Consider the following 27,498-nt stretch of genomic DNA (forward strand, 5'->3'; position numbering starts at 1 on the left):
TATATTCCTGTCAGGATGGTAATTGGCTTGGAGGGGAATTTTCAGCTGATGGTGTTTCCATGTATTTGCTATCTTGCCATTCCAGATGGAAGTGGTCATGGGTTTGGAAGGGCTGCCTCAGTAAATTTCTGCAGTGAATCTTGTGCATAGTACACACTGCTGCTTCTCAGTGTCAATGTTGGACAGATTGGAAGTTTGTGGATATAGTGCCAGTCAAGCAGGCTTCTTGACTGTTATTGGAGCTGCACCCATCCAGACAAGAGGAGAGTTATCCATCACACTCCTGCCTTGTGCCTTGTACATGGTGGATAAGCTTTGGGGAGTCAGGAGGTGAGTTACTCACCACAGTTTTCAAAGCCTCTGACCTGCTTTTGTAGCTATTGTATTTATATGGCTAAAACAGTTGCGTTTCTGGTCAGTGGTAACCCCAGGATGTTGATAGAGAGGGATTCAGTCATGGTAATGTCTTTTAATGTCAAGGGGCTATGGTTAGATTGTCTGTCTCTTGTTGGAGATATTCGTTGCCTGGCATTTTTATGGTGTAAGTGTTACTTGTCACTTATTAGCCCAAGCCTAGATATTATCCAGGTCTTGCTACATTTGGACATTGCCTGCTTCAGTTTCTGAGTCATTGTGTAATCATCAGCGAACATCCTCACTTCTGATCTTCGAGTGAAAGGAAGATCATTGATAAAGTGGTTGGGAATTGTTGGGTGTTGAAATTGGTGAGCCAGCAAATTAATGAAACTTGAAATTAGTCAGTATACTTTATTTTAAGGCAGTGTCTGCTGAATGTGTTCGCGTCATTGTGAATTATTGACCTACATTTAGGTATTTGTCATAAATTGAATTGGAAAGGAGGCAAGGAAGCCTGATTGGGGAGTGCTCGCTGTTGAAGTGTCGCTCGTCAGTGCTTCGATGCAGGTCACATCACATGAAGGAAAGAAGGGGAAAATAGAGGGGCAGACAAATATTTTGTTACCCTAACAATTTTTTTCTTGTCTTGGGCTAGTCGCTTGCGCTCATTGCAGCCTTGACTCCCAAAACGTATTCTCATAGGATTCATGGAAACAGTTGCTTCCATCATTTTTGAATGCTTGTATCATTTAAACCATTACAAAGAACAAATCCTGTCGCCGTGCTGCACAATAGGAGGAGTGGGTGGGTACAGTGCTGATGATTTCTGGCCCCTTTTGCTGCTTGCATTTACTGAAAGCTAGTGATCCTTGGAATTAAAAGGCATTGTGACATTTGTCCCTTGGCCTAGCCTTTACAATCTGGGCTTCCTGCCACATCCTGGTGCTTGTAAAGTTCAGAGAAAACCTTGTCTTTGAACTTCTTTTATGCTTGCAAGGTTTGAAAGTTACGTACCAATTATGTACTCAGTAAAAAGGCAGGCTGGATTCAGACCTGACTGTAAGCACAGCAAAAGGTGAGGCTTCTGAAAAACACCACACAACGTTCGCCCCGTCTCACGTTGAGGGGCCGATGCATTTGAGATCGAACAGTGTGAAAATCTGGCAGCCTCTGTCAGAGCACACAAAGTTTCCAAAGACCTGATTAAGTGCAGCAGTCTCTTCCAACAAGTTTGAAGTCTAATTATTGAGCCCTACCTCAGTGAAACAGTTCAATCACAGAAATCAAGTGAAGCTTCTGCACTCTCAAGGTGTGGGTTTAGTTAGTACTTGAGCAAGCGAAGCATAGCACATTCAAAGTGTAGAATGAGATGAGTTTAAAACTCCTCGACGAATTTCCCAGGATAGCTGCCTGATCTTGGTATTGGCTGTGCTGAGCTGTCGGACTACCCCATGCCAAGCAACCGTTTGTTCGAACCATTGTACAGAGGATTATTACTACTGCGGGCTGCCAGGGCAAACAATTGGTTTGTGCTCAGTGACTCTTGCCTGACCACCATCAGCATGCTCCACTTGCTTTGTGAACAAAAGCTTGTGGTGGGATTTTAAGCGTTTGGTTTCTGAAAGGAATTTGAACGATGGCAGTCCACCAGCTTATGTTAGCGTGCAAGGACTTGGGAATGGGAGTGAGACATCTCCCATTTTATTGGTTAATGGAAAACGTGGGAGTAAGTATTGATGGAGTAGAGGAATAGGCTTGATTGCAGAGCAGAACCAGCATAGGGCGGCACAGTGGCTCAGTGGTTAGCACTGCTGCCTCACAGCGCCAGGGACCCGGGTTCGATTCCTGCCTCGGGTGACTGTCTCTGTGGAGTTTGCATATTCTCCCTATGTCTGTGTGGGTTTCCTCCGGTGCTCCGGTTTCCACCCACAGTCCAAAGATGTGCAGGTCAGGTGAATTGGTCATGCCAAATTGCCCGAAGAGTTAGGTGCGAATGGGTCTGGGTGGGTTACTCTTCGGAGGGTCGGTGTGAACTAGTTGGGCCAAAGAGCCTATTTCCACACTGTAGAGAATCTAATCTAATCATCTGTACAGAGAAAAGGTTCAACTTAGCTTGTAATGAAAGAATCTAAAACCACAAAAGTCTCACTTTCTTACAGTTTTACATGAGACCCAGCTGATCTATTGCTCACAATCAGCTGAATGTTCATTCCCAGTCAAGTCGGAGGCATGTATACTCGCAACTTCTCAACAAACAATCAGTGTGCCAGCCAGTCCCAACTTGTATGTGTTTTTAGGTAAGTCATTTCTGTGAGGGCAGTGATTATATGGTGCGTCTGAATATGCCTGGAGCCAATAGATAGCATGGTAGCAGCTTTCCAGTGGTAGCTTGAGTGGGTGGTGTGGGATTTGGGTGGAATTTAGGGGGTGTTGGGGTGTGGAGGGGTCGTGGGCGGAGATGCACCCTGCACAGCAGGTCAGCAGAACAATGCTGCATTGCACAGGGAGCAGCCTAAGCTCTTGTGGGGTTCTCCACAGAAAATAGAGTTTTTGCCAAACATCTGTTCCTGAGGTGGCACCGCCAAATGAGCGGTTTCTTTCTTGAAGTATGTTGTAAAATCCCTTCAACGTTTGTACACAATGCAAGCAGCCAGAGCTCTGAAAACATAAAATCCTGCAGACATACCCATAAACGTAGCTCTGGTCCATGCTGCAAATTTATGGCAGTGTTTGAATGAACTTTTCAAGTGGTTCTGCAACTGGGCTCAGTGGTTAGCACTGCTGCCTCACAGCAATAGGATCCCAGGTTCAATTCCAGCCTTGGGTGACTGTCTGTGTGGAGTTTGCACATTCTCCGTGTCTGCGTGGGTTTCCTCCGGGTGCTCCGGTTTCCTGCCACAGTCCAAAGATGTGCAGGTCAGGTGAATTGGCCATGCTAAATTGCCCATAGTGTTAGGTGCATTAGTCAGAGGGAAATGGGTCAGTCTAGACTTGTTTGGCCAAGGGCCTGTTTCCATACTGTAGAGAATCGAATCTAATGGTTGTTCCATTAGAGCCATTGGTTTTCTAATTAGACAAGTGGTCCTCTTGAGGGAATAGGGCAGGGGGAGTAGCGAAGTATGCATAGAATGGAGGGTAGGGAGAAATCAAGACATTTAAAAAAAAAGATCATGTTATTATCTGGAACGTATTGCCTGAAAAGGGTGGAAAATTTCATCATAATTTACACAAGAGAAATTGGATAAATATTGAAGGGAAAAAAGTATCAGACCAATTGGAAAGTTGCTTGGCTTTTTCAAAGAGCCAATATTGACATGACAGAGCAGAATAGCCTCTTCCTATGCTGTATCTTTCTGAGTTGGGCATCCTGTGATTCTTTCCGTGGTCAAAAAAAACAATCAATCCTTTAAGAAAATACTGTGGATGTTGGAAATCTGAAAGAAGTAGAGAATGCTGGAGAAACTTAATAAGTCTCTGGCAGCATCTGTGGAGAGAGAAACTGAATTAATGTTTTGAATCCAGTATGACTTCTTCAGAACCAACCAGTCCTCAGTCTGTGTATTTTCACAATTAGATTAGATTAGATTCCCTACAGTGTGGAAACAGGCCCTTCGGTCCAACAAGTCCACACTGACCCTCTGAAGATTAATCCGCCCAGACCCATTTCCCTCTGACCTAACACTATGGGCAATTTAGCATGGCCAATTCACCTGACCTGCACATCTTTGGAGTGTGGGAGGAAACCAGAGCACCCAGAGGAAACCCACACAGACATGGGGAGAATGTGCAAAGTTCACACAGGCATTTGCTCGAGGCTGGAATCAAATTGGGACCCTGGTGCTGTGAGGCAGCAGTGCTAACTGCTGAGCCACTGTGCCACCCCATTAGAGGATGACACTTTGAGTTCGAGAATATTCTTCCAGGATGCCAGCCATTTTTTTCATCCAATGATAGCAGTCAACAGCTGTTAAATGTGAGTATAATGTCTTGGCTTCACTGACTCTTCCTTTGAAGCTTTCAAAAGAAATGCTTTCTGAAATTTGCCCCAACTTTGCCCTTTAATCTTGAATTAGTGGAGCCTTCTCCTGCTGTTATTTGTCTGAAGGAACATTCTGTCATCACTTTCAACATCCAAGTGGACTCTGTTGATCAATGGCAGAGAAATTAGGGGCATTCATGGAATTGAACCCTAGCTAGTGTTTCTTGCTTGCAGGGAAATGAGGGAAGAGAATTCAGGAAGTGGGCAGTCTATTTACATTTTGTGACAGTCACAAACTGGTTCAGGACTTAAGGGTGTGGAGCTTCAATAAAGGTTAAAGAAAGGCTATCACACAAAATGTTCTTTTAAGGCAATTCACAAGGTCATCAAAACATCTCACACATTTTTCTTATTGAGAAGCGGAAGCTGCATTGTTTCTCAAATTTAAACAATGATGAGGTGTCTGGCTGAGCAATGTGTGCTGCAACTCAATGAGCTCCGCATTCTTTTAATTAATTACAACTCTTATTGCCACTGTTTTGTTTGGTAAATGTTGATTTAGGAATTAGATGTTTGTAGGAGGGATTTGTGTATTGTGACTAAATTACTTATTATTTATTCAGCTTGTTTACATAAATCTAAAATGGGATTCAGCTGTCTGATTGGACACGTGCCACATTTCATGAAGTTGTCTGATTGTACAAAAGTGAAGTGCAGGGGGTCCCCCATGGTGCAGTGTTAATGTCCTTCATTCTGAGTTAGAAGGCCTAGGTTCATGTCCTTGATTAAAAATATCGATGAAATGAAGGCTGAGTTAAAAATAACATTTGCAACACGAGTTAACTGAGTCTTCTTTTCTTGGAACATTTTCATTAGCTTTGAAAGGAACAGAAATTATGTTTTGAATTAGGTTACTTTCAGTGGAGCTAACATTGAAATGATATGCTTGATTGTCCTCTTGTACTCTTTTAAAAGTCATTCTAGGGTGTGTTAATCTGAACAAGGAGCTTCTTAATTTACACTGGAGCCAGCCCTTTCCTGATCTGGTCTCCATGTACACACTGTAGCAGGGGCCACTCAACATTGACAGCTTTTACCTGATAGTTTACTTGCATTAGCACAGGGTATTGAGCAATTGACACAATTGAAATCAGAGATCAGTTTGGGGCTGTTCTGATTTGCATGGTTCTGTGCAATTGCAGGTTGGCACTCGGGAAAATCTGAATGGGCTCTGAATAAAAAAACGTTCTCCTCTCTGAATCTTGCACAGGTCCCTGGGGCTCCCTGTGACCTGCTGTTTATCCGGTCTCTCTTCTCGCATCTCTTCCTCTTCCTCCTGCATCTGCAGAAGCATTTATAATTGCTGCTTGACATCACAGACCGAGGCTAAGAATTTGCCATCTGCAGAATTGTGGATGTTGTCTGAAGCCCATTGCCTTGTCAGGAACTGAAAATTTGGAGATTTAACAGCAGTCTTCAAAAACTTATGGAGCATTTTTGATAAGAGCAGGTTGAGGTAAAATGTTCACTTTGGCAGGAAGATTTCTAACCAGAGAAGATGAGAAAAGTTTCCAGGTAGCAAGTTTTTTGGCCTGGAGTGTAAAGACTAAGAGATGGTTGTGGAAGAAAATTCATCAGTAACTTTCCAAAGGGAATTTTATACATGCTTGGAATGAGGGAATTGAATTGTGGGGCGTTGGGGAAAGAGCAGAACTGTTGAATGAACTTGATCACTCATTGAAAGAGCAGTCATAGGTATAATGGTCTGAATGGTTTCCTTTTGTGTATACAATGTTATGATTCTAATATATCTGATCAGGTCAAGCATATTTGCAGGCAGTCACATTTCATTAGAGGGTTGGCATTTGCAAGTGTTTTGAATTAATTGCAATGGTGAATAATTATAGAGTGTGGGAGAAAAAATTGTGGAGCAGGGGCCCTGTTGTGGCACATTGATAATGTCCCTACCCCGGATCCAGAAGCCTGGGCTTAAGCCGCACCTGCTCCAGAGGAGTATAATATCTGATGAGGAAAAACAGGTTAAATAATGTAGGCCTCTGAATTGGAGAGTGCTAATAACCATTTGGAGGTTTACCTGACTCTATGCTAACACCTGAGAATGTGATTATTTTTGAGTAAGGAGCCAAAACCCTCTCTCTGCCTGTGCTGAAGAGGTTTAATTATTGATTTGAAAATTCAACTTGTGCAACATTCATGAATATTGAACTTGCACTGTCAATAACCTGCAGCATTTGACTTGTTTCCATTGAGATTTTATTGGACTTGGTACTGTATGTAGCTGTTGATGTGGGAGAATAGCTCTCTGCAAAACAATGCTGAAGGGCCAGTAAAAGAAAAGTGCAGTCCTGTGAGATATCAGATGTAGCTCTACTCAGAAATAAATATACTTGATGCTTCTCTAAATGTTGGATCTTTTATTGCAGAATCATTGTGTGTGTGTAATATGTAACACTGCAGGGTTGCTGGCTTTGGAAACTATAAACTGACTCGGAACCAGCAGTTCTGCCTTCAAACGTTGCCATGTAACTCCTAAGAAATGTACTAGATTGGAGGGAGGCCAGATCTGGTAGGCTTGAACTGTTGAGAATATCCAAGCGATATCTTGCAACAGGCTGCAAGTGAACACAATAGTCAATAGTCCCATGACCATTATCCATGTAACCAATTTTCCAGTTTAATGCATTGCAGCAAATATAAAGAGGCCTTCTCTTCAGCATTACCCCAATTTGTTTATCATCTAAGTGAGTCATTACTCATGGCTTTCGATGTCAAATCATTTATCCAATTTACTTTGAATGACAGTGACAGGCAATGTCTTCAATAGAACATGAAACATTGCCCTTCCTAACGTTATTGTGGGTCAACCTACACCACATGGATTGCAGCAATTCATGAAAGTGGCTCACCACCCTCTTCACAACGCAATTAGGGATGGCAACAAATGTTGGTCTAGCTGGTGGCATTCTCACCCTGTAAAATATAAATACAAAAACTTCTAAGCCTCGGATTAAATAGTAGTTCAATGTAGCATTATAAATTTAGGCAACTGCTGGAAAAGGACAAGAAGTAATCCAGGATGAAACAAAAATTTAAGACTGAAAGATATAGGAGCTGAAGTGTCCATATAGCCCATTGAGTCTGTTCAGAATTTAATATGATCATGACTGATCTGATAATCCTTAACTCCACCTTCCTGCCTTTTCCTATAACCCTTGTTTTACTTACTGATTGAAAGTCTGTCACAGCCCTAGCTCTCGTTGGTAAAAAATATTTAATTGGAAGAGGGTCAGATTTTGTGGGGTGAGATAAATCTGGCTCAGGCAAATTGGAATCCAAGATTGGCAGACAAAACTGAAGTGGGACAATAGGCTACCATGAAGGAGCTGGTGGCTTGGGTACAGATGCAGTTCATTTAGAGGGAATGGTAAGGCAATGAAATCCAGAGCTCTCTGCATGTTAGAATAAATGGAGAGCAACTTAAATCCATAAGACAGTATTTTTGTCCCATGTCAGGTTGACAATACAAGCCAGAATCAGAAAAAGGCAGTAGGAGGTTTTCTTATATTCATTAATTCATGGAAGTCTCTGGTTATGTCAGCATTTATTACCCATTCCTAATTATCACTTGAACTGAGCTGCTTGTGAGGGCCATTTCATCAGCAGTTCAGATTCAACCATATTGCAGTAAGTCTGGAGTCACATAAAGGCCAAACCAGGTAAGGACGACAGATTTACTTCCCTAAAAGACATCAGTGAACCAGATGGATTTTTTGTTTTGCTTTTTTCTTAAAAAAAGCAATTGACATGGTCACCACTGAGTTAGCTTTTAATTCCAGAGGTGCATTGATGCAAGTTTCACCAACTGCCAAGATGGGATTCAAGTTCATGCCTTGCGGCATTAGTCTGGATCTCTTGATCACTGGCTCAGTGACAATACCACTACTCCACTCCCTGCCTGAAACACTGCTGTGAAAAGATGGATACTTATCACACAAGAAGCCAAAAAAATCTTATATAGGTGTAAACCTACATAAAAGAAGCTGATCAGGAGCAAAGCTGGAGACCTACACATGGAGGCAGAGGACATGGCTGAGATACTAAAGGAGTATTTTGCATCAGTCTTTACTGAGGAAGGTGATGCTGCCAGTGTCCTTGTGAAAGAAAATGTAGTTCTGATGATTATTATGCTAAAAATTGATGTAGTAGGAGGTATTTGAAAGGCTTACTGTGCTTCAAGCTGATAAGAATGGAGGGAATAAGGACAGAACTTGCAGAGCTGTTGGCAATTATTTGCAAGTCTCCTGAGAAAACAGGGATAATATCACAGCTCTGAAGAATTGCATCTGTTAAAAAAGGCACATAGTAGCCCTGACTTTATAAATAGAGGCATTGCACACGAAACAGGGAAGTGAATATGAATCTTCATAACAAACAATATGGATGTTGGGATGCTGTAGATGTAGTATATTGGACTTCTAGAAAGTACTTAAGATGCCACACAAAAGATGAATATGCAAGGTCAGATTACATGGGGTTACAGATAATGTTTTATCTTGGATTGAGGATCAGCTAACCAATGGAAAGCAGAGTGTCAAGGTATTTTTCCAGTTGACAAAATGTAATTATTGGGGTGACACAGGATTCTGTTCTAAGGCCCCAACTATTTACAGTCTATGTGGGAATAGAAAATACTGTAGGCAAATTTGCAACTGACACTAAAACAAGTAGGTAAAATTACCATAGTCTTACAAGACCATAGGACTGCTCCGACATTACAGACAGAGAACAGGTGATGGTTTAACCTGAGGTGAGGATCAACACATCTCAAATAAGTTAGGAGGTTGAGTCAGAGAGTCCTGTTTTGGTAACCTCAGCCAGCACTGGAATCAAACTCTGCTATTGGCATCACTCAGCATCACAGGTCAGCAATCCAGCCAACTGAGCTAACTGACCTGAAATTGCAATGAAGAAATAAAGAAGTTACACACGGATATGGATAGGTTAGTTGAATGGGCCAAAATTTGTTTGATGAAATTTAACATGTAGTGTATTAGGTTATTTATTTTGGCTGAGGGAATAGAAAAGCAGCTTGTTATCTAAATGGAAAGAAACTTCAGAGTAAAGAGGGATCCATGCATGAGTCGCAAAAAAACTAGTATGCAGATACACCAGGTAATAAGGAAAGCAAGTGACTGATCTTTAATTACTTGAACTATCATTGTTTAAAAAGGCAGCAAAAGACACAAACTGGCCAGTGTTCCAGAACCACACCTGTACCTGGAGAGGATTAAAAAATGATGGGCCAGAATCTTTGATTTATCTTTCATCCTTTCTTTTAATGTCCTGGGATATAGTTGATCCTGGCCCAGCAATCAAAGGTGCTAAAATCCCTTTTTAATATTTTCTTCCTCAATATACTAATTCAAACAAATCTTTCACACATATCCTTAATGACCATGTCTGCAGTATTCCCATTTTGTGAAAATAATCATTGGAATCCATGCCTGTATATTCTGCCTCCACACATGGTTACTTTCTGATTTGTAAAAGTTCCTAGTCTTTACTTTGTTTCTTCTTGCTTTCTGTATATCCAGAAGAAATCTTGATTTTAAGGTTGAGGAGATGAAATGAATCAGAGCAGGTCTCGTGTAAAAACTGCGAATCACACAGTAGGAGCCTTATGGTTCAGTGACGTTTTAGGGCCCAGAGAAGTTCAGTGGCTTCAAGCAGAAAGTCAACACGCCACCAGTCACTAAAGCTGAACACTCCTCCCACATGTGCACATGGTGAGACCAGCAACTGGAAGGTGAATACACCTAACCTGGACAATTTCAACCGTCCATCTGTCCAGTTTCCTCTGGGTACAAATGGCTGAAGCCCCAGGTCCTAGTTGCAAACTGAGAACCATCACACATCACGTAGGGTCTATATTTCCAATGTTGCTGTCAGCACAATACAAGATGGGTAAAATCATAAGACACATTTCACAACCGCAAGCAGAAGTATCAAACAGGAAAATCCATTTGCGCTGACAGTTTGTATGAAGCAGTGACTAATTAAGCATGGGTTATGAAACGGGATAAATATAGCAATCATTTTATATTTTAAATAAATGAACTTTAATGAAGCAAGATTGAGAAGCCAGAGATCACTGGTGTTTAATAAACAGAAAGTAGCTTGACGGTATCTCACTGAATTTCCGTTAATGATGCATGCAAAATATAATACAACCCTAATAAACAAATCTTGACTGAGTTAATAGCCACAACGTTCAATCACGAAGGCTACTCAAAGATGCCTTGTGGTCAAAGGATTTACCTGAATAAGGTTAGATTGGTCACTGTTGAAGCACATTCTGGGCCAAACTTTAAGGTGATAGGATCATGAGTGAAATTGAAATCTGGCCATCTCTAAAACTGGTATTCTCTTCTCCACCTGTCCAATCAAAAAAAGTTGTGGGTACTGCATTAAATGAAAGCAAATTTTCAATAATGATACCCTTTCCAATCAAAAATATATCAAAGGATATGGAGCAAAGGTGTATAAATGGATTAGATTAGATTACTTACAGTGTGGAAACAGGCCCTTCGGCCCAACAAGTCCACACTGACCCGCCGAAGCGTAACCCACCATTCCCCTACATTTACCCCTTTACCTAACACTACGGGCAATTTAACATGGCCAATTCACCTGCATATCGTTGGACTGTGGGAGGAAACCGGAGCACCCGGAGGAAACCCACGCAGACACGGGGAGAACGTGCAAACTCCACACAGTCAATCGCCTGAGTGGGGAATTGAACCCGGGTCTCTGTCGCTATAAGGCAGCAGTGCTAACCACTGTGCCACCGTGCCGCCCAGATTTAAGCACAGATTGGCCAAGATTAGCTTTAAGTGTCTCTGTGACAGTCAAAATCTCACAAGTCAGTCAGTGAAAGCCTGATCAAGTGGTGGTTTTTCCTCTTTACTAGGTAGCTGCTTTGGTACTGAGCCAGAAACCTCAGCGTCCCAAATTCAAACATGTCTCAGGTGGCTGACAGTAGCCAAATTGTGTCTCACTAACTTGAAGGAGTTTGTTTTTGAATAAATAGGGGTGTTATTGAGGATAATGCCTTCTGTAAAGCCGAAGTTGAAATAATATATGGAGCTCTACCATCTAGTTCGTGGTATCAAGTCAAGCTGGTGAGCAGCAGTGGGAGGAGTCTCAGGTGCAGAGCCTCAATACTGACTGGTTTGGTCAAATAGAGTTGTTTCTGAGCCATGCAGGCAGTTCTAACTTCCAAATACAATTGGATTTGGAACGTGTGCCAAATTTTAAAAACTTAGAAAATTTCAACCTGAGGTGAACCCATGACAAACCCATACTGGCTTCAGAGGAGGCGGGAAAGAAGCAAAGATTTTAGCTGCATTCCAGTTTTAACCAACCTGTTTTTTTTCCAGACCTTGGGAGGCACAGTAGTGTCCGGGAGGGAGGGAACAGCGTCCTGCTGGATTTCATAGTGTGTTCTGATGGTTGCTGAGCACAACTCCTCCCTAACCCCACTTAAACATTGAGCCAAAAATGTAATTCATTTCCACCTCTCGAGTAACTGCAACAGAGAATCCTTGATTTTGCTTTGCATGTTCTGAAAGGCGCTATACAAATATGAGATTGTTTTGTTGACATATGCACTTGAAATACCAACTCTGCCCCTCCCACAGGTGCTGCCAGGGATCTGCTTATTATCCTCACAGCAAGACGATTGTTGGTTCCAAGGAAGAGAATTTTTAGAATTGTTTGTTTTGAGGGTTTTGTTTTTGTGTTCCTCCCTGTGTTCAATATGTTGCATGATATTTATAGTCCACCTTTTCACTCTCTTCACTGTGGTTCCTAAGGCACCAACTGTTATCATGCTTAATCCATTCACAAAGTACTGTAGGGGTGGATGAGTCAGGCTAGTTGGCTCATTTTGCCTATTCACCTTGACAGAAAAATCAAATAATTCCATTGTCACTGCCTCCAGGTGACCTAATTGGTCGAAGGCTTTCATTTCATTAAAGTAGTGAATAGTCCCTTTCTTTCTGACCAGCCCACCTTCCACCGCGCCCTCCCCCCACACCTCCACTCTCCAAGAAAAATCACTTAATAGCTGCTTTCCAAAAGCAGAACGCCCAATGGAATTTATGTGATGCAGGTGAAAATTATACAGTGAATGTTCCTGCTAACACCTTGAGAGGAGCTATTTTCTAATCAACATGTTATTATATTACAGATGCTTCTGGGTGGGACTTGGACCCAGGCTTCCTGGTTTAAAGGTAGAGATACTACCAGTGTACCACAGAACTGGATGCTGAGACCGTTAGGTTGTTTGTGTTTAAACAGTGCAGTTCAAAGCCTGGTGTTTTAATGATGCAATAAACTGATTAGGGATTTTGCACTTGCATCAACAGAGTGGGAGGTTAATGCTGTTTTTTTTTGGCAATGAGAAACACAAAGCTATAAACCTGCATTATCCTAACTGCTACAATTACATTCACCAATTGTAAATGAAAGACCTTCTTAAGGAGCAATTTTAACATTTATTTGAATCCGAATCCAAATAAATCAATACCATATGCAAATTTTTACATTTGGGATGCTGAGGTTTCTGGCTTAGTACCAAATCAGCTATCTAGTAAAGAGGAAAAGCCAGCTCTTGATCCTGAGGCTTTCATTGACTGATTGTGAGATTTTGACTTTCAGAGGAACACCTCAGGCCTGCTTCAACTTCAATTGATCATGGTTGATCTGTACCTCAAATCCACTTACACACAGTTGTTATGTACCTCTTGAGATAGTTAATATATCATTCCATATTAACTGTCTCTCTCTTTCTCTGAGATTTATATTAAATCTGGGTCAGCAACATTGGGCTATTTTTAATGGTATAAAAAGCTGAGTTCAGTCATCAAGCCACAGAGAATAGAAGCAAGAAATTTAGGCTAAATCTTTAAAAATAAATACTTGGCCTCAACTGGAGTGTTCGCTCATTTACTGGGCATTCTGCTTTTCAAAGGGAATCAAGACTTTGGAATGAATTTAGAGAATATTTAAGAGAACAATGTTCACACTGAGGCATTTTGGTTTATGAAGAGATTGCAGAAGCTGTGAATGTGCTTGTTAGAGCTTAAGGTTAAGGGCAGATTAATAGTAATTGTTAAAAGGAGAAGTTTTGATAGAGTCGATTCTACTTTCAGTCACCACTTAGTTACTGGAGGAAATAAATTGGAGATAATAGCAAAAGAGCCAGAGATGGGGTGAGGAGGATTTTTTTGTGCATTGAGATGTGATCTGGAATGCATCACCTTGAAGAATGGCGAACGCAGATTCATCAGAAACTTGTTGAAGTGAATTGGGTCATTAGTTGAAGGAGCCAAAACTTTGCAAAGCTATAGAGAGAGTAAAGTGGAACAGAATAACTTAAGATCTCTTATCAGGAGTCAGCACAGGCATGTTGGAACGAATGGCCACCATCTGTTCTATGCTGCATCATTGAGATATTGGGGAGGATTGGGATTAGCATTTTTTGACATATTATATAATTGTCCTTTTCACTGTGCACCAGTGCTGCTGGGGTGATTATGAAATCAATTGCACTAATCGTATTGTTCCGCCTCTATGATTTACAGTGAGTGCAGTGATTTACAACTGTTACTTTTCTGACCTGGATAAGCCAAAGTTGAAACTTTATTGCTGGAACAGCACAGCAGGTCAGGCAGCATCCAGGGAACAGGAGATTCGACGTTTCGGGCACAGGCCCTTCTTCAGGAATGAGCAGAGAGTGTTCAGCAGGAGAAGATAAAAGGTAGGGAGGAGGGACTTGGAGGAGGGGAGTTGGAAATGTGATAGGTGGAAAGAGGTCAAGGTGAGGGTGATAGGTCGGAGTAGGGTGGAGGCGGAGAGGTCAAGAAGAAGACTGCAGGTCAGGAAGGCGGTGCCGGGCTGGAAGGATCCGGCTGAGACAAGGTGGGGGGAGGGGGGATAAAGAAACTGGTGAAGTCCAAGTTCATCCCCTGCGGTTGGAGGGTTCCCAGTCGGAAGATAAGACGCTCCTCCTCCGACCGTCGGGTTGTTGTGGTTTGGCGGTGGATGAGTCCAATGACCTGCATATCCTCGGTGGAGTGGGAGGGGGAGTTGAAATGCTGTGCCACAGGTTGGTTGGGTTGGTTCGTCCGGGTGGCCCAGAGGTGCTCTCTGAATCGCTCCGCAAGTAGGCGGCCTGTCTCCCCAATATAGAGGAGGCCACACCGGCTGCAGCGGATGCAGTAGATGATGTGGGTGGAGGTGCAGGTGAATCTGTGGCGGATATGGAAGTTTCCCTTGGGGCCTTGGAGAGAAGTGAGGGGGGAGGTGTGGGCGCAAGTGTTGCACCTCCTGCGGTTGCAAGGGAAGGTGCCGGGAGTGGTGGTTGGGTCGGTGGGGGGTGTGGATCTGACAAGGGAGTCGCGGAGGGAGTGGTCTCTACGGAAAGCTGATAGGGGAGGGGAGGGAAATATATCCTTGGTGCTGGGGTCTGTTTGGAGGTGGCGGAAGTGACGGCGGATGATGCGCTGTACATGGAGATTGGTGGGGTGGTAGGTGAGGACCAGTGGGGTTCTGTCCTGGTGGCGGTTGGAGGGGCGGGGCTCAAGGGCGGAGGAGCGGGAAGTGGAGGAGATGCGGTGGAGGGCACCGTCGACCACGTCGGGGGGGAAATTGCGGTCCCTGAAGAAGGAGGCCATCTGTGTTGTACGTATTTTGAACTGGTCCTCCTGGGAGCAGATGCGGCGGAGACGAAGGAATTGGGAGAATGGGATGGCGTTTTTACAGGGGGCAGGATGGGAGGAGGTGTAGTCCAGGTAGCTGTGGGAGTCGGTAGGTTTGTAGTAGATGTCCGTGTTGATTCGGTCGCCTGAGATAGAAACAGAAAGGTCTAGGAAGGGGAGGGAGGAGTCCGAGACTGTCCAGGTGAATTTGAGGTCGGGGTGGAAGGTGTTGGTGTAGTGGATGAACTGTTCAACCTCCTCGTGGGAGCACGAGGTAGCGCCGATACAGTCATCAATGTAGCGAAGAAAAAGATGGGGGGTGGGGCCAGTGTAGTTGCGGAAGATGGATTGTTCCACATACCCTACGAAGAGGCAGGCATAGCTGGGGCCCATGCGGGTGCCCATGGCTACTCCTTTTGTTTGGAGAAAGTGGGAGGATTGGAAAGAAAAGTTGTTCAGGGTGAGGACCAGTTCGGTCAGTCGAAGGAGGGTGTCGGTGGAAGGGTACTGGGTGGTACGGCGGGAAAGGAAGAAGCGGAGTGCTTTGAGTCCTTCGTGATGGGGGATGGAGGTGTACAGGGACTGGATGTCCATGGTGAAGATGAGGCGTTGGGGACCGGGGAAGCGGAAATCCTGGAGGAGGTGGAGGGCGTGGGTGGTGTCACGAACGTAGGTGGGGAGTTCTTGGACTAATGGGGACAGGACCGTGTCGAGGTATGCCGAGATGAGTTCGGTTGGGCAGGAGCAGGCTGAGACGATGGGTCGTCCGGGGCAGTCAGGTTTGTGGATTTTGGGCAGGAGGTAGAAACGGGCGGTGCGGGGTTGTGGGACTATGAGGTTGGAGGCGGTGGATGGGAGGTCCCCTGAGGTGATGAGGTTATGGACGGTCTGGGAGATGATGGTTTGGTGGTGGGGGGTGGGGTCATGGTCAAGGGGACGGTAGGAGGAGGTATCTGCGAGCTGGCGTTTGGCCTCAGCGGTGTAAAGGTCAGTGCGCCAAACTACTACTGCGCCTCCCTTGTCAGCTGGTTTGATGGTGAGGTTGGGGTTGGAACGGAGGGAGTGGAGGGCTGCGCGTTCCGAGGGTGAGAGGTTGGAGTGGGTGGGAGGGGTGTGGGAGTTCAGGTAGCGGTTAATATCGCGGCGGCAGTTTGCTATGAAGAGGTCGAGGGCAGGTAGGAGGCCAGCACGGGGTGTCCAGGTGGACGGGGTGTGTTGGAGGTGGGAGAAGGGGTCGTCAGAGGGTGGGCGAGAGTCTTGATTGAAGAAGAAGGCACGGAGGCGAAGGCGGCGGAAGAATTGTTCGGTGTCACTCCGTGTATTATAGAACATAGAACATAGAACATAGAAGAATACAGCGCAGTACAGGCCCTTGGGCCCTCGATGTTGCGCCGATCCAAGCCCACCTAAACTACACTAACCCACTATCCTCCATATACCTATCCAATGCCCTCTTAAATGCCCATAAAGAGGGAGAGTCCACCACTGTTACTGGCAGGGCATTCCATGAACTAACGACTCGCTGAGTGAAGAACCTACCCCTAACATCAGTCCTATATCTACCCCCCCTTAATTTAAAGCTATGCCCCCTTGTAATACCCGACTCAATACGCGGGAAAAGGTTCATACTGTCGACCCTATCTAACCCCCTAATCATCTTGTACACCTCAATCAAGTCACCCCTAAACCTTCTTTTCTCTAGTGAAAACAGCCCCAAGTGCCTCAGTCTTTCCTCATACGATTTTCCTTCCATACCAGGCAACATCCTGGTAAACCTCCTCTGCACCCGTTCCAATGCCTCCACATCCTTCCTATAGTATGGCGACCAAAACTGCACACAATATTCCAGATGCGGCCGTACCAGAGTCTTATACAACTGCATCATGACCTCAGGACTCCGGAACTCAATTCCTCTACCAATAAAAGCCAGTACGCCATATGCCTTCCTCACCGCACTATTTACCTGGGTGGCAACTTTCAGAGATCTGTGTACATGGACACCAAGATCCCTCTGCTCATCCACACTACCAAGTATCCGACCATTAGCCCAGTACCCCATCTTTTTGTTATTCTTCCCAAAGTGAATCACCTCGCACTTCGCTACATTGAATTCCATCTGCCACCTTTCTGCCCAGCTCTGCAGCTTCTCTATATCCTGCTGTAACCTGCCACATGCTTCCTCACTGTCAACAACTCCTCCGACTTTCGTATCATCCGCAAACTTGCTCACCCAACCTTCTAACCCCTCTTCCAGGTCATTTATAAAAATGACAAACAGCAATGGTCCCAAAACAGATCCTTGCGGAACACCGCTAGTGACGGCACTCCATGAAGAAACTTTGCCATCAACTACTACCCTCTGTCTTCTTCCATCCAGCCAATTTCTAATCCAAACCTCCAACTCACCCTCAATGCCATATCTCCGTATTTTCTGCAGTAGCCTACCATGGGGAACCTTATCAAACGCCTTACTAAAATCCATATATACCACATCTACCGCTTTCCCCTCATCAACCTCCTTCGTCACCTTTTCAAAGAATTCAATAAGGTTTGTGAGGCACGACTTGCCCTTCACAAAACCATGCTGACTATCCTTGATCACATTATTCCTATCCAGATGTGCATAAATCCTATTCCTTACAATTCTCTCTAAGACTTTGCCCACAACAGAAGTGAGACTCACCGGCCTATAGTTACTAGGGCTATCCCTACTCCCCTTTTTGAACAAGGGAACCACATTTGCTATCCTCCAGTCTTCTGGGACTACTCCTGTAGACAAAGAGGACATAAAAATCAAGGCCAATGGCTCTGCAATCTCCTCCCTTGCTTCCCAGAGAATCCTAGGATAAATGCCATCAGGCCCAGGGGACTTATCTATTTTCACCTTTTCCAGGATTTCCAACACCTCTTCTCTACATACCTCAAAGCCATCCATTCTACTTATTTGTGCCTCAGTATTCTCATCGACAACAATGCCCTGTTCCTGAGTGAATACTGAAGAAAAGTATTCATTCAGTGTCTCCCCAATCTCTTCCGCCTCCACACGCAACTTCCCCCTACTATCCTTGACTGGACCTATTCCTACCCTAGTCATTCTTTTATTCCTAACATACCTATAGAAAGCCTTAGGGTTTTCCCTAATCCTATCTACTAAGGACCTTTCATGTCCCCTCCTTGCTGCTTTTAGCTCTCTCTTCAGGTCCTTCCTGGCTACCCTATAACTCTCAATCGCCCCAATTGAACCTTCACGTCTCATCTTGAGATAGGCCGCCCTCTTCCATTTAACAAGGGATTCCAATTCCTTATTAAACCACGGCTCCCTCGCACGACCCTTTCCTACCTGCCTGACAGGTACATAATTATCAAGGACACTCAATAGTTGCCCCTTGAACAAGTTCCACATATCATTTACACTCTTGCCTTGGAGTCTACTTTTCCAAGCCACACATCCTAAGTCATGCCTCACCGCATCATAATTTCCCTTACCCCAGCTATAATTCTTGCCCTGTAGTACACACTTATCCCTCTCCATCACGAGTGTAAAAATCACCGAATTATGGTCACTATCCCCAAAGTGCTCACCTACCTCTAATTCTAACACCTGGCCTGGTTCGTTACCCAGAACCAAATCCAGTATGGCCTCACCTCTTGTTGGCCTGTCTACATAGAATTCATTGACCCGAGAATGTGTGGGAACGAAGGTGAGACCTCTGCTGAGGACTGATCTTTCATCCTCAGAGAGGGGCAAGTCTGCCCTCGACCTCTTCATAGCAAACTGCCGCCGCGATATTAACCGCTACCTGAACTCCCACACCCCTCCCACCCACTCCAACCTCTCACCCTCGGAACGCGCAGCCCTCCACTCCCTCCGTTCCAACCCCAACCTCACCATCAAACCAGCTGACAAGGGAGGCGCAGTAGTAGTTTGGCGCACTGACCTTTACACCGCTGAGGCCAAACGCCAGCTCGCAGATACCTCCTCCTACCGTCCCCTTGACCATGACCCCACCCCCCACCACCAAACCATCATCTCCCAGACCGTCCATAACCTCATCACCTCAGGGGACCTCCCATCCACCGCCTCCAACCTCATAGTCCCACAACCCCGCACCGCCCGTTTCTACCTCCTGCCCAAAATCCACAAACCTGACTGCCCCGGACGACCCATCGTCTCAGCCTGCTCCTGCCCAACCGAACTCATCTCGGCATACCTCGACACGGTCCTGTCCCCATTAGTCCAAGAACTCCCCACCTACGTTCGTGACACCACCCACGCCCTCCACCTCCTCCAGGATTTCCGCTTCCCCGGTCCCCAACGCCTCATCTTCACCATGGACATCCAGTCCCTGTACACCTCCATCCCCCATCACGAAGGACTCAAAGCACTCCGCTTCTTCCTTTCCCGCCGTACCACCCAGTACCCTTCCACCGACACCCTCCTTCGACTGACCGAACTGGTCCTCACCCTGAACAACTTTTCTTTCCAATCCTCCCACTTTCTCCAAACAAAAGGAGTAGCCATGGGCACCCGCATGGGCCCCAGCTATGCCTGCCTCTTCGTAGGGTATGTGGAACAATCCATCTTCCGCAACTACACTGGCCCCACCCCCCATCTTTTTCTTCGCTACATTGATGACTGTATCGGCGCTACCTCGTGCTCCCACGAGGAGGTTGAACAGTTCATCCACTACACCAACACCTTCCACCCCGACCTCAAATTCACCTGGACAGTCTCGGACTCCTCCCTCCCCTTCCTAGACCTTTCTGTTTCTATCTCAGGCGACCGAATCAACACGGACATCTACTACAAACCTACCGACTCCCACAGCTACCTGGACTACACCTCCTCCCATCCTGCCCCCTGTAAAAACGCCATCCCATTCTCCCAATTCCTTCGTCTCCGCCGCATCTGCTCCCAGGAGGACCAGTTCAAAATACGTACAACACAGATGGCCTCCTTCTTCAGGGACCGCAATTTCCCCCCCGACGTGGTCGACGGTGCCCTCCACCGCATCTCCTCCACTTCCCGCTCCTCCGCCCTTGAGCCCCGCCCCTCCAACCGCCACCAGGACAGAACCCCACTGGTCCTCACCTACCACCCCACCAATCTCCATGTACAGCGCATCATCCGCCGTCACTTCCGCCACCTCCAAACAGACCCCAGCACCAAGGATATATTTCCCTCCCCTCCCCTATCAGCTTTCCGTAGAGACCACTCCCTCCGCGACTCCCTTGTCAGATCCACACCCCCCACCGACCCAACCACCACTCCCGGCACCTTCCCTTGCAACCGCAGGAGGTGCAACACTTGCGCCCACACCTCCCCCCTCACTTCTCTCCAAGGCCCCAAGGGAAACTTCCATATCCGCCACAGATTCACCTGCACCTCCACCCACATCATCTACTGCATCCGCTGCAGCCGGTGTGGCCTCCTCTATATTGGGGAGACAGGCCGCCTACTTGCGGAGCGATTCAGAGAGCACCTCTGGGCCACCCGGACGAACCAACCCAACCAACCTGTGGCACAGCATTTCAACTCCCCCTCCCACTCCACCGAGGATATGCAGGTCATTGGACTCATCCACCGCCAAACCACAACAACCCGACGGTCGGAGGAGGAGCGTCTTATCTTCCGACTGGGAACCCTCCAACCGCAGGGGATGAACTTGGACTTCACCAGTTTCTTTATCCCCCCTCCCCCCACCTTGTCTCAGCCGGATCCTTCCAGCCCGGCACCGCCTTCCTGACCTGCAGTCTTCTTCTTGACCTCTCCGCCTCCACCCTACTCCGACCTATCACCCTCACCTTGACCTCTTTCCACCTATCACATTTCCAACTCCCCTCCTCCAAGTCCCTCCTCCCTACCTTTTATCTTCTCCTGCTGAACACTCTCTGCTCATTCCTGAAGAAGGGCCTGTGCCCGAAACGTCGAATCTCCTGTTCCCTGGATGCTGCCTGACCTGCTGTGCTGTTCCAGCAATAAAGTTTCAACTTTGATCTCCAGCATCTGCAGACCTCACTTTCTCCTGGATAAGCCAAACCCCCACAACTTGCGTTGTGTGTTCTGTCACAGTGCACTGCAATCCAGAGTACCCATCATGCAAGCCCGATTTCAAATAGATTACATGTTGCTTGACTGCACTGTGAGTATGCAACACTTTAAATGTGTATTTTAAATCTGCTGTTTATAGAAGTGGTACAACTGACCTGGTTGACCCTTGCTTGGCTAAGAGATATAATAGAGAAATGCCACAGACCCAAATTAATGATCATGTTAGATTAGATTCCCTGCAGTGTGGAAACAGGCCCTTTGGCCCAACAAGTCCACACTGACCTGCCAAAGAGTAACCCATCCCCCTCTGACTAATGCACCTGACACAATGGGCAATTTAGAATGGCCAATTCACCTGACCTGCACATCTTTAGACTGTGGGAGGAAACCAAAGCAAACCCATACAGACACAAGGAGAATGTGCAAACTCCACACAGTCACCCAAGGCTGGAATTGAACCTGAGTCCCTGGTGCTGTGAGGCAGCAGTGCTAACTACTGATCCACTGTACCACCTAAGAGATTGCGCTTCAGGGAGCCTGACACAATTTGATCTCACAACCTTCTGCTCTGGAGTCAGACGCGTTACCACTGCACCACAAACCCACATGTTAAATCACAAAGTTTTGTCTCCAATGCTTGGCTCTCAAGCTCTCACAATGCCTTGCCCTAACATGGAAGGTCATTCTTTGCAGAACCTCAGTCACCAGAATTGCCTCGTGTTTCTTACCATTTGACAGATCTGCTTCAGGATAATTTGCATTTATTTTTTATTCATTTGAAGAGCGGGGTCTCCAAAGTGCTTAATATGTACTTCCAACTGTTACCTCCATTGTCATTCTGTTAACCTGAGTTCAGAGCTAGCAATATATAGTCCCATGTAATAATGCAAATAAGCTAGGCAGAGGAGTTGGACACTAGAAGTAATGGTGAGTTAATGGTGTGCTATTGACTATTCAAATCAGGAAGATGCATTGTTTATCCCATGCCTGAGTTGAGTTAGCCATTCTTGGCCTCAGAGACTGGAGAGGCAACAATTGCCTTCCTGATAATAAAAAAGTAGAAAATAAACCAAAGAAAATAGCTTCGCCATCTAACTCAGTACAGTATTCCTGCTTTCTGTCCATACTCTTTGATCCCTTTAGGCCTAAAAATTATATCGAACTCCTTCTTGAAAATATTCAATGTTTTGGTCTCAACTGCTTTCCATGATAGAGAATTCCACAGGCTGACCATTCTCTGAAGAAATTCCTCCTCATCTCAGTCCTAAATGACCTACTGTGTATCCTTAGACTGTCACCCCTGATTGTGGACTCTCCAATCATCAGAAATATCTAACCTGCATTCACCTGATATAGCCCTGTTAGGTTTCTGCGTGACTCTCCTAATTTTTCTAAACTCCAGTGACTATAATCCTAACTGATGCAGTCTCTCTCCATGAATCATTCTTGCCATCTCAGGAATTAGTCTCGTTAACATCTGTTAAACTCACTCCATAGCCAGATTGTCCCTCAGATAAGGAAACCAAGCTACACATATGACTCCAGATGTAGTCTCACCATAGCTTCTGATGAACTGTTCGATATGTCCCACTTAATATCTTGTAAACTTTGATCAAGTTAGCCCTGACCTTTCTAAAGTCCAAACTACCTTAGTTTGTAGTATCAATCTTTACATTTATCTGAGGGGGCCAATAAGACTCCTTTAACATCTTAGCTGAAAGACAGTACCTCGGAAAGTGCTGCACTCATTCAGTACTGCATTCCACCCAGTAATAAACGCAGCAACAGCATCTTCAAGCTAGCCAGAGGAGGAACAAAATTCAGTGGGGTTCCTACTCTGCTGTGCAGTGATCAAGGCAGCAGAACTAAACAATAAATCAATGTCTTGCTGAAGTAATCCTTGTGCTATAACAGGAGTTGGTAAAGGCAGTCTCACATGCTCCCAAGGTTTGCAGCCTGATTTGACTGATCTGCTGCAGTTCCCTCCACTGCTGAAGCATTTGCTCACTGCTAGCTATGAACAAACATGAACGCTGACGGTCTGCTTTGGTGGTGGCAGGATCCGTCACTTCCTTTCCCTGGATGAGTCAACACATACAAAGGAGAGGCAGGAGTAAGAGTAGTTTCAGATTGGTAAATGGAAAAAAGAACCATGTATTCAGAAGGGAAATAATTGTGTTTCTGTGTGGAAAATGTTAATGTTTGTGTCTATTGAGAATGATGTAGGGATGGGTATAGCATCTCTTTGGTCGCCTGTCTGTTGATGAAAAGTGTAATCTGATTAGCACCAAGAATCCAGAGCATGTACAGACTTCCTGCTTTTCTTTATCGTCTTCATGACAATTCCCAGCTATCTACACTACCTTACAATGTCCCTTTTGCTGAAATTACTTCATTTTAAAGAAACAAAGAAAATTTACAGCCCAGGAACAGGACCTTCGGCCCTCCAAGTCTGAGCCGATCCAAATCTATTGTCTAAACCTATCGCCCAATTCCTAAGCATCTATATTCCTCTGCTCCCCACCTACTCATGCATCTGTCCAGACACTCCTTAAATGAATCTACCATGCCTGCCTCTACTACCTCTGCTGGCAACGCGTTCCAGGCACCTACCGCCCTATGTGTAAAGTACTTGCCATGTATATCCCCCTTAAACTTTTCACGTTTTAAAATGGAATAGGTCTAGTGACAGCTTCAAAATCAGGAACTGCTGGAAAAGCTTAGCCTGGCAGCATCTGTGGAGAGAAAGCAGAGTTAACATTTTGGGTCCAGTGACCCTTCCTCAGAACCCTCAGGCAACTTATAGACAAAGTCCTAACAACTGAAAAGGTAGTCTTGACTCTAGTCCATGAGGAGTTATACATCCATTTTTAAGATGTGGAGGAGCCAGAGTTGGACTGGAGTGGACAAATTTATAAATCACACAACACCAGGATATAGTCCAACATATTTATTTGGAAGCAGTAGCTTTTGGACCACTCCAAATAAACCTGTTGAACTATAACCTGGTGTTGTGTGATTTTTAACTTTATCCTTTATTAAGTTTTTGTTTTGCAGATTTATGTTCTCAATACCAAGTTGAAAATAAGCTTTGATTGATTTTTGCATTACAGTTGCTCTGCTGTAACGTGCGTTTCATCAGTACAACTTGGCCATAAACCGATTGATGAATTGTTTGGATAGTACAAACTTTCCACTGAATGAGTACAGCAATTTTCTATTAGCGATCTTCTACAGTGTGATTTTCTATAGCACAAGGTTACAGAGGAACACAACTGTCATTTTATAGCAGAATGACCTAATGTGCATTTTTACTTGGCACATTTGCCATTTTGTCAATTCAAGAGAATATGCTCCCTCTTTTGTTTCATTGTGTCAACTTTTGTTCATGCAACAGGAAGACTCAGAGGCTACTGCCCATAAAGTTTTGTCTGTGCAATTTTATAATATCTATTGATTGTGGTGTCTGGCAGAAGCAACTATCATGGATTTCCTGTGGCTGCTCACTATATTATTCTTGCTTAATCAATAAAATGTTTGCAGAAAATTCCACAATAATTCCTGTTGATTCACTCATTGAGATCAGACATAACATAATCCCCTTAAACATTAGTTATTATTAACAATTGATATTATTGGCAGTAAATCCTTTGGGTCTGTGATAAATAGTAATATTTTTGTTGTGTGTTTACATGTCTCAGGAGAAAGACTGAACTGATACAGCCGGAGTTGTAAATTGATAAATACATTTCAGGTTGCAGGGTTATGAAACCTTAAATCATCAGCATATATCCGACAGTATGTAAACTTGTGAATTTAGTGTCCTTACTTTATTACAGCTTACATTTATCTTTAACTTTTAAAATGTTTGTTGAAATTCTGCCTTAGTTGTGTTCTGGTAGCACAGGGCCTGAGTAATACACTAAGTGAGCCATTGACTTTTTTTTTAGCTTTGGTACTAAGGTTCAGGTCCAGGTTGAAATAGTGGTTACTGATATCTTTGTCTCCTTTTAGGAAATGATCATCTTGTCTTTAATATTTGTCCAATGTTTAGTGTGTAGCCAAAGCCTCCCTGAATTTGACATTAGCATGACCATCTCAATCAGACAGTCTTTAAGGATAGCTGAAAGATGAGGAATGCTCATTTAAGGGTTCGACTAGAGCAGAGATCGAGGGAGCTTTACTTCTTGCTGTCCTGAATGTTTCTTTCCTGGGAATTGATGGATACTGAGGCTGTGTGTAAAGTTCCCAGCATCAACATCCCTCACTGAGTGCAGCATTTTGCAAAGCAAGTTTGTCCTGTTATTTCAGGAATTCTGGCTTCTCAGTCAAATTGCCATTGAGTGATCATACCCTAGACAAGAACAGTAGCTCCCAGCTAACATTGACAGGAATCATCGATGCTCAGATCATAAAACAGTCCTCGAGGTAATCCTGACATTCCTGATGGTATAGTAAATCCAGCTCGTCACTGAGTCTCACAGGTTGTTGAAACACCTCCTGGTTGATGCTGCGTACAGGCAGCCGTTGACTGTGGATGTAAACAAAGTGTTGTGTGGATGTTGGTCTTCACTGTGATGACACTCTCCCAACCCGTGGTGGCATGTGACCACTAACGAACCTTTGGGTGTAAAGTAACCAATTGGATGAGATACAAGGCTGAGGAATCAACTGCAAACAAGAGTTTATGGCTTTGGAAGGAGAGGAGACACAAACTGCTTCGAAAGAATGTTAATTTCAACCACAGTAAAACACGTCCACTCCCTCTTGTGAACTTTGAGCACTTAGCATATCCCTGAAACTACTTGGTGACATTACTGAATCCTGTCATTTCAAAGCCCAGGAGCAGGCCATGCAGCCTTTCCTGCTGCTTCCAATTTCCAAGTGACTGATCTTTCTTTATCTTTGTTCCTTTTACCTGACTTAACTCAATATTTTCTAAACTACTACCCACCAGAAATTTCTCAATTTGTGTCTCAAACGTTTCAATTAACAGCATCCACAGCCTTTGCAGGAGAGCGCTACGCGTTGCCTTCTGTGTACTAATGTGTTTCGTGGCTGCTCTCATGAATGGCCATACTCCAATTCAAAAATTGGCCTGCTCTTCCACGTGAAGTCTGCGTTTACTTGAGAAACTCGACAAGGACCAAATCCAGGCAGAATGCAGGGAGCTGCTCTTAAACCAGCTGAGTCAACTTGGGTCGAGTGTGTAACAGTGCTGCTTCATACGTTGTTTACAAGAATGTACATGTAGAACCACTATTTCTGTTACTCGCTTGTGGGAATCTAACTGATCTGTTTCAAAGATGGGACACCCTGTTGGTTATTACATTTCCTACATGACACCAAATCATCCTGCTGTCAGCCTTCCAAAGTGAGTGAAAATTAATTGAAGAGTGACGATGAGTGTAGGTTAATGGGACATATTACAGCTGGCTAGGTCAGGTGCATTGTATACGAGATTCTGAAAGTCCAAGGTGTGGGTTTGAGCCCCGTGTTAAACTCCTGTTATTTGAGGAGCTGCTGTGATGTAGTGGTAGTATGTTGAAACTTTATTGCTGGAACAGCACAGCAGGTCAGGCAGCATCCAGGGAACAGGAGATTCGACGTTTCGGGCACAGGCCCTTCTTCATTCCTGAAGAAGGGCCTGTGCCCGAAACGTCGAATCTCCTGTTCCCTGGATGCTGCCTGACCTGCTGTGCTGTTCCAGCAATAAAGTTTCAACTTTGATCTCCAGCATCTGCAGACCTCACTTTCTCCTTGTAGTGGTAGTATCCCAGCCTTGGGCCCAGAAGGTCTGGATTCAAGTCCTACCTTCTATGAAGGTGTGTCTGAACAGGCTGATTTAATTTTATTATTAAACAGGGCACCTTGGAAGAAATGTTGGGTGTTTTATATGAAAGAAAAGGAAATTGACATATGTGTGAATTGAATGTTCCTTCCTCTCTTTCATCTTTCCCACCTTGTTCATTCTTATTACTTTTTCTGCCAGAAAAATCACAAATTGGTCTCAGAATTTAATCTCCTCGTGGCCGAAAGAGTTCACATTGTGCTAGATTTACAATGAAACATCAAGGCCAATTGGATACAATATTGGTTATGTATTGTAGGAACCACTTGCTCCCAGTTAAAGGCAGTATTCAGTGCATTATTGCCTGCTCAGCTTTACTTTTCAGATGCCACACGTCTCTCAGAGAAAGAAGTAGATTATTTAGGACTGAGATGAGATGTTTCTTCAGTCAGATGATGGTCAATCTTTGGAATTTCTAACTTGGAGTACTTTGGAGACTCAGCCATGGTGTATATTCAAATTTGATCCTGGATAT

General features: G+C 44.8%; 1 protein-coding gene across 2 annotated transcripts in view; it reads left to right on the plus strand.

The window, feature by feature from the left end:
* The window catches only part of ccdc85ca (coiled-coil domain containing 85C, a), a 262,047-nt gene that overhangs the window by 63,946 nt on the left and 170,603 nt on the right, over positions 1–27,498 (plus strand). The gene's annotated exons all lie outside the window — the stretch shown is intronic.

The sequence above is a fragment of the Chiloscyllium plagiosum genome, unplaced genomic scaffold (genome assembly GCF_037043375.1).
Source record: "Chiloscyllium plagiosum isolate Xiang-an unplaced genomic scaffold, Cpla_swu_hap1 HiC_scaffold_8, whole genome shotgun sequence".
Lineage (NCBI taxonomy): Eukaryota > Metazoa > Chordata > Chondrichthyes > Orectolobiformes > Hemiscylliidae > Chiloscyllium > Chiloscyllium plagiosum.